The sequence below is a fragment of the Onychostoma macrolepis genome, chromosome 17, assembly GCF_012432095.1.
Source record: "Onychostoma macrolepis isolate SWU-2019 chromosome 17, ASM1243209v1, whole genome shotgun sequence".
Classification (NCBI taxonomy): domain Eukaryota; kingdom Metazoa; phylum Chordata; class Actinopteri; order Cypriniformes; family Cyprinidae; genus Onychostoma; species Onychostoma macrolepis.
In genome coordinates, this window is record NC_081171.1 from 13,996,381 (window position 1) to 14,011,169 (window position 14,789).

Below are 14,789 nucleotides of genomic sequence, written 5' to 3' on the forward strand. Positions count from 1 at the left end.
ATTAGTTACACTGGGTTTTAGCGGTTTTTATTTATTTATTTATTTAACCAGGAAAGTCCCATTGAGATACAATATCTCTTCTACCAGGGAGTCCTAGTCAAGATAGGCAGCAAAGGACAAATTTACAAAGAGATAGACATCACCACACAATGAACAAACATAAAACACAATTTTCTAAAGAACAATGCAAATCCTCGTCAGTTATTAAAACATGTACACTGTTCTATATAAACAGACTTTAAAATATTTTTAAATGTAGCAATAGATGGTACAGATTCCTTATGCAATTTACCTTGAAGCTCATTCCACACACACGGAGCATAATTAGAAAAAGCAGAACGACCCATCTCTGTATAAAAAATCGGCATCTTAAGTAAAAGTTTATCTGTTGATCTGGTATTATAAATATTTGTGCAGTATGTCAACAAACTAGATATATACTGTGGTAATTTACCCACTAAAGCTTTAAAAATAAAAATCAACATATGTTTTTTTTTCTCCTTAAGCACAAGGAAGTCCAATTTGTCATTTCATATAAATTACAGTGATGTGTACGGACCCTTGTACCTGTGACAAATCGTAAAGCAGCATGATAAACTACATCCAATTTCTTCAAAACATTCAGAGATGCATGCATATAAATTATATCACCATAGTCCAAGAAAAGTTTTGAGCCCTGTTTTCCTTGGTCAGACTGGAAGACAATCTTAAACCAGCTAAGGCTTTTTTTCTTCATAAGGGTGTTTAATTTTAATGTTATTAATGATTTGGTAGCACTTTAGGGTAGGGTAGGGTAACTTTCTATAATAAGTCATTAACAAACACGGTCAGCTGATCGTACGTTCATGTTAGAAATGCCATGATTCATAAATACTGAACTTTGATTAATGTATTCATATCTTAATTTGTGTGAATCTCAAAACCTGTCAAGAACAGGCATATTTCCACTGACATTAAAACGTTATAGTTTTATACTTACTGCAGTATTATTCATCAATGAAACACTGAAACATTATTTGAATCATGACAATTAAGCTCCCCCTCCCTCATGACCATTATTTAATAAACCATTATTTAACATAATTTACTGACTGTGAGATACATATGTATAGCCTATGTAAAGTCATGGCCAGAATTATTGACATCTTTGGTAAATATGAACAAAGAAGCCTGTGAAAATAAGTCTGCATTGTTAATCCTTTTGATCTTTAATTCAAAGAATTCACAAAAACCTAATCTTTCATTGAAGTAAAACAATTGAAAATGGGAGGAAATCTCTTTATGAAATAAATGTTTGTAACAAATCCACGCTGGCCACACGTATATATCCCACTTTTTTGTCTGTGAAAAAACTAGTGCCCTAATATACGAAGGATCATTTCGAAAATACAGAAATACTGGAAATTACAAAAAAATATGTAAAAAAAAAAAATGCATTACATTTATTTTCAGGGGATTACATTTCATAATCCTAAACAGGCTCTGTATGCATTTGTATGACATGTGCCATTGGCATGTTTTTGTGCAATTCATTCATTTTATTACTGATTTTAATGTAGACAATGTGAACTTTTATTTAGTGGTCACACTATATTGACCTTATATACTGAAGGACCATTGTCAAATGTATGTGTAGTTTATTAGACATTGGGTTTATCTGTTAAAAATGGTGATATAGTGGACTGCCATGTTGCATAGTGGAGACAATGGTAGGACATCCTGTAAATATTTCAGGATTCTGTACCATAAATCAATGGAAAGATTCGTCAGTTTTCTCTCAGAGCTCTCACAACACTGCTGCATCTGTATTGAGCTGATCAGCCTGTGTGACTCTGGGTTAAGATGTGCTATATCATTACTTGCCAAAGACTAGTCACCTTCCACTGAGCCAGTGCTCAAAACACTCTTTATTCCTCCCCAAACAATCCCACAATTCCAGCAAGGCTTCGTCTGTGTTGAACAATCAAGGGTTTGGACACAAAAGCAGAATCTGACAAGAATCAGCAGTGTTCATTATAGTCCCACTCTTGATTTATTTTCATCTTGCGTAATCACGCTTTGTTTGATTTGATGTAGAGAACATGTCGTTAAATAGACAAACATGCTTCTGTCTTTTCAAGCTGAAAGATTTTGCTTGACTAGTTTACATTTTACCTTACCTTTGTCTTATATTTCGATAGCAGGTTTCGTCCTGCACAAGTTGGATGCTTTTTTGGATTAACTGACTCACATGTGCTTAAGTAGTAATTAAAATAAAGAAATCTTTCATATAATTTTGTGATCTGTTCTTTCCAGATTACATGTTAACACAGAAGAATAACAACATCCCAGCTAACGGGATGTTCTCAGAACTTTCTGGCAAGGTTCTTTCAAAGTTATGAACAAATGTTCTTCCAGTAACATTAATAGAATTAATAGAACGGTCTGTAATGTTCTCAAAACATTATCATAAAAACATTATTTATACATCCTTCATTAAACATTTTGCGTTCATCTGATATTTTTTAAATTGTTGCTGCTTGTTTCAAAATGTCCAGAGAACATTGTAAAGTAATGCTCCAAAAAAGTAATGTTTTCAACATGATCAAATCGAATGTTCTTTTAATGTTCGCTTAACCATGATAAAACATTTTTAAAACATTTAACTCTCATGTTGTGTTCTGGAGAGGATTTTCCTTCTGCAGAAATGCTGGTTAATGTTATCGCTTTGTACTACAACCTACTGACTTTGCTCATCATTTTTGTGCTTTTTGTTTAGATTTTTTTCCCATTAAAAATGACTGGTCTACAAAAAATTGCTTATAATTTTTTTGTCGTGCTATGTTATTGCAAAATATTAGATAAAAATTTGTTATCAACATATTTTCTTTAAATTAGGACAGGTTTTATATTTCTTTTTGGAACTGATTGATCTGAGCTTATGCAGGAATAAGACCTGAAATAACTATTATTGTCCCTAATTAACGATTTCTGTACATTTTGGAGTATTTTGGAGATGTTTCTCCAATGCTAATAACTTTTTTCTACTATACTGACTGCTTAACTTCATTTTTGATCATATGAATAAACAAAATAATACTTAGCTTCACTGCAGGAAGTAGAAACGGGTTCAGTTGGATGGACGACTTTCAATCACCAGACAATTTTTTTCAATTTTTTTCTGTTGCACAGAACCAGTTTAATCCTAAAACAAAATAGAAAAGTTTGTTTTGTATTTAATCTTAAATAAGCATGCTGCTATAAGTGATATGTCGCCTTACTTTCATAACAGATGATGTAAGCAAGACAAAATAGCAGCCTAGTTTGATTTGATTATAGATAATAACATGCATCATTTGTTAAAGGCAAATATTAAAGGAAGTAAAGCCATCACTGACTGCAGATGAAGAAGACTGGCGAGAATATCCTGCTAATGTAGGCAAGAGTCACAGCCTTCAGAACAAAGACTATTACAGTATTTTCAAGACAGTATTTATAGAGACAATTATATTATTACACTGAATTCACAAACTGACTAATTTATTGATTCATCAGCCAATTGGCTCAGTTATTGTTAATTTAACCAGCATTACATGCAAGTCAGTGGTTGTTGTGTACAAACAGAACACTTACTATTTTCTGTCTTTAGGTTTTAGGCAACAAAGTACAACACACATTTTTAAAAAAGGGATTCATCTACCAAACACTAAATGAACTAAAATGCGTGTGTGAGATTTAGGATCACCTGTACAACAGAAGCAAATTACATACATGAAATGAAATGAAAAACACATATAAACATTCACAGTTGGCAACACTAAGTGTTTGAGAATGTAAAGTGGCTCACAGCAGGTTCATTAACCTTTTCAGGCTATTAAAAACGTTTTATGATCACACTGTGTGGAAACACTGATCAGTTGGAAATGAGAAAGAGCTGCTGTTAGCTTCACGGTTAAAGTTGCCTGGGGGCAGGGCGTGTGTGTGTGTGTTGCAGGCAAGTGAGGGTTGAGAAAAACCCAGCTCTTTATAATGATGACTGATATTCCTGGAAGCTTTGTTGACATGACATAAACATGCTAAGAGAACTATATTAGGGACGACAGCTCTTAGATGTAGTGTTTTTTTATACACAGGTGATCTTTGCTACTCCCAAATCTAAACCTAATTATCACACAAACCTGTTGATATCAGTAGATTTAAAACAAAACATGCCAATAAAGCAAATATATATATATATATATATATATATATATATATATTTAAATACATTTTGCATTTACCCAAAATGTATTTTATAATTGCGAATTAATTTTCTTACCACTTAAAGAACATATTTTGGCATTTGGAATTTACGTTTTGCATTTACAACACCTTTTACATTTAAATCTTAAGCTGCATTGTTTGCAGCAAATATTTGAGACAGAATTTGCCAATAAAAAATCTAAGGATGATTTGGCCTATTTACAAGCTGTTTAAATGGGCAAGTTCAGATGTCCTTGCAAGTCTGTTTTTGACGTTTCTCTATATTTGTGAGGACTACTTAAAATGTAGGCCCTCACAAGTAAAGCCAAACCTATACAGTGTGTTTGGTTAAGCAAAAATCTTGCATGGATGGATCTCAGCAGAGTAATTGTTACCATTGCCAGATTTGTTCTAAAACTGGCATATTAGAAAGCTGTGGAGGAGCAGTGACTCACTGTGGTCGGCAAACATCTGGATGTGCAACACTGTGACCGGTTTTGAAAAGCAGAAATAAAAGTGATTTGTTCCACTCAGAACAGTCATAGATGAGTTTTAAGCATGAACATTGGTCTTCCTTTTATTTCTCTATATTTCCCCATTGTTTTGCAGCTTGTCTTTAATGATACAATCTTTTTTGCCCGAAGCACCTATGTGTTTGGACACATTTCAGGGTTTCTTTCTGGATTTGGCATGATAAATGATTCAAGTTTCTACTTTAAATTTGCTGCTGCCAAGGCAACACAAAAAATAAACAACACACTATAGTGCTGACTTTTTTTTTTTTTTTTGCATATTTGACGGAACACTTGACTCAAGGAAAATCTAATTGTTCAATATACAATAACATTTTACTGATAACACTCTACAGTAAAGTTATTAACATTAATGAATGTCATAAAGTAACACTGAAAAACATGCTTTTATTCAAGAAATATACTTGCATTAATTTTTAATTCAATTTGTTTAAAATATATTAGCTAATGTTAATTTATGCAATAAAAAAATCAAAATGTATACATTTATGTAGAAATAAACCTATCCCTGACCTGATTAATAAATGCTGCAAAAGTAATGTGCATTATGTCATGTAGTCTATTGCATTAACTAATGTTAACATACAGGATTATACGCTCTCAGAAAAAAGGTACAGAAGCTGTCACTGGGGCAGCACCTGTTCAAAAGGTGCTAATATGTACACTTTTGGTACTAATATGTACTTTTAAGGTACTATTATGCACCCTTTAGGGCAGGGTTCCTCAAATCTTTCCCTGGAGGGCCGATCTGCTGCAGAGTTTAGCTCCATCCCTGATCAAACTCACCTACCTGTGATTTTCTAATGATCTTGAAGACTCTGATTAGCATGCTCAGTTGTGTTTGATTAGGGTTAGAGCTAAACTCTGCAGGAGTGGGCCAGATTTGAGGATGCCTGCTTTAGGTGTAAATAAGGTACTAAAGTGTACATATTTAAAAGTTACTGTCCCGGTGACAGCTTTTGTACCATTTTTTTCTGAGATTATAAAATGTTACCATTTTATTTTATTTTATTTGAGGAAAAATTCAAATGTACTGAAGAGGATGTGACCTACATTGTTGTTTTGTTGGCATGCCACTAACGTTTCGATCATCACAGACCACCAGTTCTTCACTTCTGGTATCTGTATTTGTAATAAGTTGGGGAAAAGTGCTGGAGGGTTTCTATCTTGACTTTCACCCCTCTTTTTGTCTGAAAAGCTCTTTGTCTTGGGCTGCTCTGCATGCTCGCACATAGACTCATGCTGCAGGAATGTGCAAAGAGTGATTGGGAAATGACCCAGTGAGCAAGATAAAACAGAAGCTGATCAATCCTTCACATTGCAGTTTATATAATAATGCTTTTTGTATATTTGTACATGTCTGTCTGATCACAGGCTGTGAGTTAATAAAGGTTCCTAATATAACCAGGGAAACCAGTTCTGAAGTTGTTTTTATTCTTTGAATACAGTTTATTATATTCCCTGTGACTTTCGAGGGGAAAGTCTATTACTAAAAATCTGATTCGTCAGCACCTTTTGTAATAGCAATAATAATAATAAAGGAAGGCTTAAAAGCTGGAAGTTATTATCTCTAACCTCAGTGGGCGATAGTTGACACTGTTCATGTTGTTTGCAATCTTTTTAAAGACGTGAGAAAACAGCTTTGTAAGCTCAGTTGTAATAATGCACTCTTTTATTGTCTGCCATATCATTGGCATTAAGAAGTTCTTTTGTAAATGATGCTTTTGCTATTGCAAGTTGATTTATGGTTCTTTTTGTGGTAACTTCCTACCGATATTTTAATCTTGTAATTTCTTCCCATATCATGCATATTTTTGTCTTATCTTTATGTGATTATAAGGTTTCAGAAATGCACAGGCTGACACATAACTAGGCTGTGATCTGTTTAGAGGAGTTAGATGATCACTGAGAGATGTTTCAACCGGCCCAGACACATCTCACAGAATTCTGACTGAATAAAGCCTCTAGTTGTTAGAGGCTCAAATTGTGTTCCAGCCCAAAGGGTTGAAACACAAACAATGTAAATTTAAATAACATTTTTTTTTTTTGTTCAGCATACTGTAGCTTTTTAAGTAAAATTGTAGTAGTGACAATTCTCTGGCAGCTTCACTTGAATCTAATCATGCACTGACTTACGACTATTTACAGTGACTAAAAATACCTTCTAGTATGTTAGAAATGCAGTTATTGAGTGCAATGGTAATTATAGTAATTTAACTACATCTACAATAATAAATCAATAGATTTGTTAAAAGATTTGTAACCTTACTGCCATAATGTGAAGATGAGAATCCATTGTGTTAGTCCCATTCTGTAAATCCCTCACAAACTACAGGTGCAGCTCAATAAATTAGAATGTCATGGAAAAGTTCATTTATTTCAGTAATTCAGCTCAAATTGTGAAAGTCGTGTATTAAATAAATTCAATGCACACAGACTGAAGTAGTTTAAGTCTTTGTTTCTTTTAATTGTAATGATTTTGGATGATTGTGAAGATTCTCTATGGGGTTCAGGTCTGGCGAGTTTGCTGGCCAGTCAAGCACACCAACCAGTTCATTTAACCAACTTTTGGTGCTTTTGGCAGTGTGGGTAGGTGCCAAATCCTGCTGGAAAAATGAAATCAGCATCTTTAAAAAGCTGGTCAGCAGAAGGAAGCATGAAGTGCTCCAAAATTTCTTGGTAAACGGGTCCAGTGACTTTGGTTTTCAAAAAACGCAATGGACCAACACCAGCAGATGACATTGCACCCCAAATCATCACAGACTGTGGAAACTTAACACTGGACTTCAAGCAACTTGGGCTATGAGCTTCTCCACCCTTCCTCCAGACTCTAGGACCTTGGTTTCCAAATGAAATACAAAACTTGCTCTCATCTGAAAAGAGGACTTTGGACCACTGGGCAACAGTCCAGTTCTTCTTCTCCTTAGCCCAGGTAAGACGCCTCTGACGTTGTCTGTGGTTCAGGAGTGGCTTAACAAGAGGAATACGACAACTGTAGCCAAATTCCTTGACACGTCTGTGTGTGGTGGCTCTTGATGCCTTGACCCCAGCCTCAGTCCATTCCTTGAGAAGTTCACCCAAATTCTTGAATCGATTTTGCTTGACAATCCTCATAAGGCTGCGGTTCTCTCGGTTGGTTGTGCAACTTTTTCTTCCACACTTTTTCCTTCCACTCAACTTTCTGTTAACATGCTTGGATACAGCACTCTGTGAACAGCCAGCTTCTTTGGCAATGAATGTTTGTGGCTTACCCTCCTTGTGAAGGGTGTCAATGATTGTCTTCTGGACAACTGTCAGATCAGCAGTCTTCCCCATGATTGTGTAGCCTAGTGAACCAAACTGAGAGACCATTTTGAAGGCTCAGGAAACCTTTGCAGGTGTTTTGAGTTGATTAGCTGATTGGCATGTCACCATATTCTAATTTGTTGAGATAGTGGAGTGGTTTTTGTTAAATGTGAGCCAAAATCATCACAATTAAAAGAACCAAAGACTTAAACTACTTCAGTCTGTATGCATTGAATTTATTTAATACACGAGTTTCACAATTTGAGTTGAATTACTGAAATAAATGAACTTTTCCATGGCATTCTAATGGCTTTACTAATTAATCGCTGATTAAAGGTTGATAAAAAATAATGGTATCTCAGGGAAGATGTCATTCTATGTTTCCCAAAAGAACCTTGTGAATAACATTTTAATAATCTAAAGAACTTTTTTGTGGAATGGAAAGGTTCAATGAATGTAAAGATTCTTGATGGAACCAATGATGCCACTTAAAGAACCATTATTTTGCAGAGTGTATCAAGGGTGGAAAGATATTTAGTTTGTTTCATATTTCTGTTCATGACAACCCTATACTAGACTATAAACAAACAAACAAAAAAAGACCTGAGAGAAAATACTCATATTTATTGTAAGAAATGTATGTCACTTGATTCTCAAATTCTTTGTGTTGCATTCTACACAGTTTGCATTAAATCAGGTTTTATTGGGGATATCAAACCCACATCCTGAGGGGAGACTCAGTGACATCCATCACGTAATGAATTCAAAACCAAAAGCTGAAACATTCTAAAAGACACATAATCCCAGGGAGATGAAGGCAGACACAGTGAGACGTGTGTTGACAGGAAAGACACTGAAAGGAATTAGCTTGCAAGGCTTAGGAACTCAAACTATACATACATCTGACATGGTTCAGGCTACTGGCTGTTTTTGTACTGCGTGTATGTGAGAGGATTAGTAAAGTAACAAAATGACTTTCTTTAAAACTGTGATATAAAAAAGAAGACTGACTGTGGGTTTTCTTCTGCATATATGTGAGAGGATTAGTAAAGTAACAGAATGGCTTTCTTTAAAACTATGATTTAAACTAAAACAGGTCAGAATATCACTGTTAAACAAACAGTGGAACCAGCTGTTGCCACATGTTTTTCAAGTACCTTGGAGTGCCATATAAATACAAGTGCAATGATATATAAATATCTCATAGGTTCCCCCACAGCACAGTCATTAAGACTCAAAACTTTAGTGTTATCATTAATATTACTATGACTGTTATCACAACAATTCACCTTTAAACTCATTAATCTCATCACACCTCTCTCCTTAACGAGTCACCTAAACCTTCTACATATATTCCAGTAGTGTCAGTCACACAAATGATCAAATAAGAAATATATTAATATTATAAATATTGTAATTATATTTTATTTCTTTATAATAAATACATTTGATTAAATATATATGCAAATTCTTTATGTAGATGCTTTCCTTGGTATCAGTAGCCAATAACAGGGAGAGTTAACAAATGCTTGGAAAGTATTCCACCAAATACATATTCACTGATGTTATATAATGACATTCTCTTCTTTCCTCTTTTATTTCTTCCCTCTTTTTCTCTGTCTCCATCAGAAGCTCTTTGTCATGGCCTTCAATTGTTTGTGATGACGGGTGAATCAGTTTACAGTCTATTACGTAAAGAATATCATGGCTTTACATCTGCCACAGTGGAAGTTTACATTTATACATTTAACTCTTCGCTTCATTACCACACAAAAATATTTCTGTCTTTGGGACAATAATCATTTAAAAAGAAAAACTGATTCAATAAATGTTTTCAAAATAAGGTGTGAAACCGACCAGGCCACATTGTTTTAATACCGTCACCATATTTAGTGTGACCTTTGAGTGTGTGTGTGTGTGTGTGTGTGTGTGTGTGTGTGGGTGTGTGGGTGTGTAAATGAAATCATCCTGAAAGGTTATGGGAGCTTCAGATCATTCTGTTCGATGGAAGCCCAAGATAAAAACAAGGGTGAGACCTTTTGGTCTCATTACTGCTCTTTAAAAACACAAAACAGCCCTAGTGGCTGCTCAGCATCTCGCATTGTGAATCTAGTGATTCAGAGTTGCCTGTTATGATGCAATGCGGTTTTCAAAAGATATTCTTATGTACACTCCTACTGTTATTCAGGAAAAACAACCACGGCCTAAAATTGTGTTTAAGGTTTTGCAGCACCTGCCAATACTGAGTGAAATTAAGAAAACATTAATATATGTAAAAATTGTATAATCATTTTTAATGTTATTATTTCATGTCACCTGTTGTCTTTCCATGCATGTCACATCCACATCCTGTATCCTGAATTTCAGGATTGCACTGGAAGCGTTTGATACTCTCTATGTGATGTGTGTTCTGTTTTATGTGATGAAGGGGTGTGGCTCTGCTAATACTGTGTGCAACAGCTCATCATGTGTCATTTGTCTCATTCTTGTGTATTCAGTTGTTTAGACACCTGTACCGTGATGCCAAAAGATGCATCAGATGAGTCTCTGGTCACATTTATTGTTCCTAGTTATATTTAACTATGATCTCATTTATTTTAAAGGAAAAATTCACCCAAATGAAAATAATTTATTCACCTTCATGTCTTTCCAAACCAATATTTTTTTTTCTTCCGTGTAACACAAATTAAGTAAAGAATAATAAATAATAGAGTTTGTCCATATAACGAATGTGAATTGGGATCTGTCATCAAATATTACAAAAAAGCAACATAAAAGCTGTCATTAAAATGACATGAACGGCATTGAATGCCTTTTGATCTGTTCTTTACACAGAGACATTGTATGGCTTGGAATAAATTGCATGAGTCATGTGGACAACATTTATGATACCTTTATAATATTTTTTTGACATTTTAAAGTTTAACAGCTTGGCTCTCCATCTACTTTTCTTAAATGACACATATTGGCCAGTGCATTTCTCCTTTATGTTTCACAGAAGAAAGAAAGCTATAAGATCAGGAACAACTTAAAGGGTTAGTTCGCCCATTTAAGACATGAAGTTGTATGCAATCCTTACCAGCACTATAGTGCATACACACTGACCCACCCTTTAGTCACCTCCCTGGACAGAGTTCTGGCCGCTGGAAGTTTTTCAAGATAGTACTCCCGGTTAGTTTCCGGGGCCTCAAAACTGTGCGTTTTTACGTGAAAAAATTATTTGCGTTTCAAAGCTTGATTAATTTACATCACAAAAAACACGCCTGACAAAATTCATACCTCAGTTTTAATCGGCACTATTTTCTTTCCATTTCTATCAATCCGCGCTGCTGTCAACGTCAACAGTGCTCACGTTCAGATCAGCTGTTGATAGCGCGACTCGCTGACAACATGTCTGACTAAGAAACTTCTGATGACGAAACCAATTTTAGCACAATGTCAGACGGAACAGATGATGATGATGAAAGTAATTTTCAGCTTGTTTACCGTACAGTTTAGACATTGGATCATAAAGTTAGTAAATAGAGCTTACCCGTGGTACTGGTACAGCAAAACTCTTTAAAATCATTTTTTTTCTTTTTCCTCCTTGGTTGGGGATGTAATCGTCTTCGCTGAAGTGAGCACTGCACACACGGAAATCCTTGATTCTCGATATTTTAACTCCCGCAGAGTAGCCGATGGCAACCAGCCAAAGCTGTCTCGTAGCTATATCCGAAACTGGAAAATGATGGAATCTGAACGGTGATCCCGGCACATTCTTGTGGTCACAGCCTGGGAATTTACAAGTTTGCACCATTGTTCATTTTCTACTTTTTATGTCGTTGTCATTCGATTGTGTAAACACTATGGAACAGCTGATCTGAACGTGCGCACTGTTGACGTTGACAGCAGCGCGGATTGATAGAAATGGAAAGAAAATAGTGCCGATTAAAACTGAGGTATGAATTTTGTCAGGCGTGTTTTTTGTGATGTAAATTATTCAAGCTTTGAAACGCAAATAATTTTTCACGTAAAACGCACAGTTTTGAGGCCCCGAAACCAACCGGGAGTACTATCTTGAAAAACTTCCAGCGGCCAGAACTCTGACCAGGGAGGTGACTAAAAGGTGGGTCAGTGTGTATGCACTATAGTGCTGGTAAGGATTGCATACAACTTCATGTCTTAAATGGGCGAACTAACCCTTTAAGAGTGAGTAATAATGACACGAGTGTAATTTGTTTTGGTGAACTGTCCCTTTAAATGCTGTGTTCTGGATTTGTGCTAATGCTTCTTTAATAAGTATGAAGCATTGCAGAATATTGCTTTATAAGAGAGTCAAAAATAAGCTGGTGTGTGTTTATGTAGTAATTTCAGACACAACCATAACAGAAAACAGAGAACAAAAGGCACACTCTCTCAGATGAATGTAAACATGAACATAAAATGTGGACCTTGTACACAAAGGCATTGGGTTTCATTGTGCGCACACTCACAAACAAAACCCTTTTATACACATGACCTGGACACACACACACTAACAAGAAACTGATGCAGCACTGACTATTTTCCATGTCTCTGGGGGGTGGTCAGAAAGCGTGTGGATTTGGGTCAGAATGTCAGTGTTATGTAACAGTTAGGTGTGGCCCAATGCTCCTGACGGAGCAGCGGTCTTAATAAGAGCAGCCTCTGCTGTGGATCTTAGTCGTAGCACAAAGCTCTCACAAATATTTGCTTGCTTGCTTGAAAGTACCCCAACCCTCTCAAATACATTCTCCTAAAACATAAAGCCCTTTAATTATAGATTTACAGTCCAAGTTTGATCATTTCAATGTCCTGTTAGTGAATTCTTGTCCCCTAAGGTTTATGAATTATACTAGGTGATCAGAACTACTCTCACGTCAGTTGGAAGTAATTAATCCTTTTTTTCTCATCTGTATATTAGTGATAATCTTCCAAAACACCAAAACTGAGCCTGGTTTATTTTTGTTTATCTGAATATTAAAAATGTCATCAGTAGAAAATACAGATTTTCTTTTTTAATCCTTTTTTAAAAAATATCTTTATTGATTTTAAGTTTACATAACAAAAACAACTTGTTATAACGACACACTTATAACTTATAACATAAACACTCATATGCATTCACATACAGACAATCAACAGAAAAAAAATAGTATTATTGTTTATTAAAATTATTATTTAATTTCGGTTTAAGCTTTAGTAATTGTTATCCAGAAAGGATTATGTGTTTATGAAACACGTGTGAATGAAATTAAATTATATTCCAGTTTTATATGTGCTTCTGATTACAGATAGGCTGGGATTACATAAGATTTGTATTTTAAAGAAAACCAGTTCGAAGGGAGCATAATTAGCTTTTTGGGTTAAAAGAATTTATTAATATGAAATCCGAATGGCATGACAATTAGATTAGACTGTACAGAAATTGAAATCTACACGCTAATACACACTATACTCATAGTCACGCAATGCTAATGTTAACATTAATAATTTGAGAAAAAAGTATAACAATAATAACAATTTGCACGGTTTGATGTGATATGAGCTAACCGATCTTTAGATTTAATCACCATTGGTAGCGCGATTTATTGTAATGTTTTTTTCCTCAGTTGATCAGAGCAAACGTGGCAGACTTGTTATTTACTTGTTCAGATGGCAATATACGATGAAAATTCTTATTTGGGTCATATATTCCAAGACGTAGGCTAGAATCTGTGATTGCGAAGTACAGTAAATCTCCACACCGGCGCGGTGACTGACAGCTACACATTCACTTCAAAACATTAGATTCATCCACACTGGAGCCGTGCCGGAGCACACCTCTGCAAGGAAGATAATTCTGCAAGCAGCTGCAATTCCAGGTTTTCAAACTGAGATGGCAACAAAGAGGCAAAACTTATGGACTGCAGCTTTAAATATTATTTCAGTTTGTTGCCAAGACAACATTTCTCATTTTTGTTTAAAGTGCCCAGGCTATTATGTGTAATGAAAGGTTCATATTTTGGTTTTGGGAGTCCCCAATAACAGGTTGACATGCATACAAGGTCAAAAAACACATTCATTGTCTTATAATATGCATTTATTTTTTACCTTACTTGCTCAACGACTCCCAAACGATTCACTCAACGATTCATTTTTCCAAGCCCCTCCTTTGCTTGACACTAATCTGTAGTGATTGGTCCCATTGGTCTCATTTTCATTTCATCATGCCTGTAATGCCTGATAAAGCAGCATTTGTGAGTGCAGTGCTGCTTTGTGTACAGCGTTACCGGGGAAACGGCTATTTTTACCGCTCCAAAAGAGGCACCTTGTGGCATTCAGACCAACGCGAAAAGACCAACAAGTGGGCGGGCAATATGCTAATGTTTCATGTTGACGTCAACATGAAACTGCTTGGGATTCATTTTAAAAACGTTTCAACTCGTTTCAATGATTCAGAGTCGACTCTTTCTTTTGAGAGACAATAACTTTATGCATGGTGCACTTTTAGATTTAAAACTTTGCAGGATGTTTTCATTCACTTAGAGCTGTGTTACACACTGCATGAAAGGTAATTTTCAAAAATCCATAATAGCGGCACTTTAAGTTTTCAAAGCTTTCCATCTAATATTTCTATTTTATTTCAATTAACAAATATTATTTTGGAATATTTTTAGATTCAGTTTAGCCTACTTAAAAACGCTGGCAGATCTCCATGCTCATTGGAAGAAAGATTGCTAGAGCAGTAATGGAGATTTGTTATGTGAGACT

At 35.2% G+C, this 14,789-nt stretch overlaps 1 protein-coding gene across 2 annotated transcripts in view; it reads left to right on the plus strand.

The window, feature by feature from the left end:
• crybg1a (crystallin beta-gamma domain containing 1a) overlaps positions 1–14,789 on the plus strand; it is a 40,909-nt gene that overhangs the window by 555 nt on the left and 25,565 nt on the right. The window lies entirely within an intron of this gene.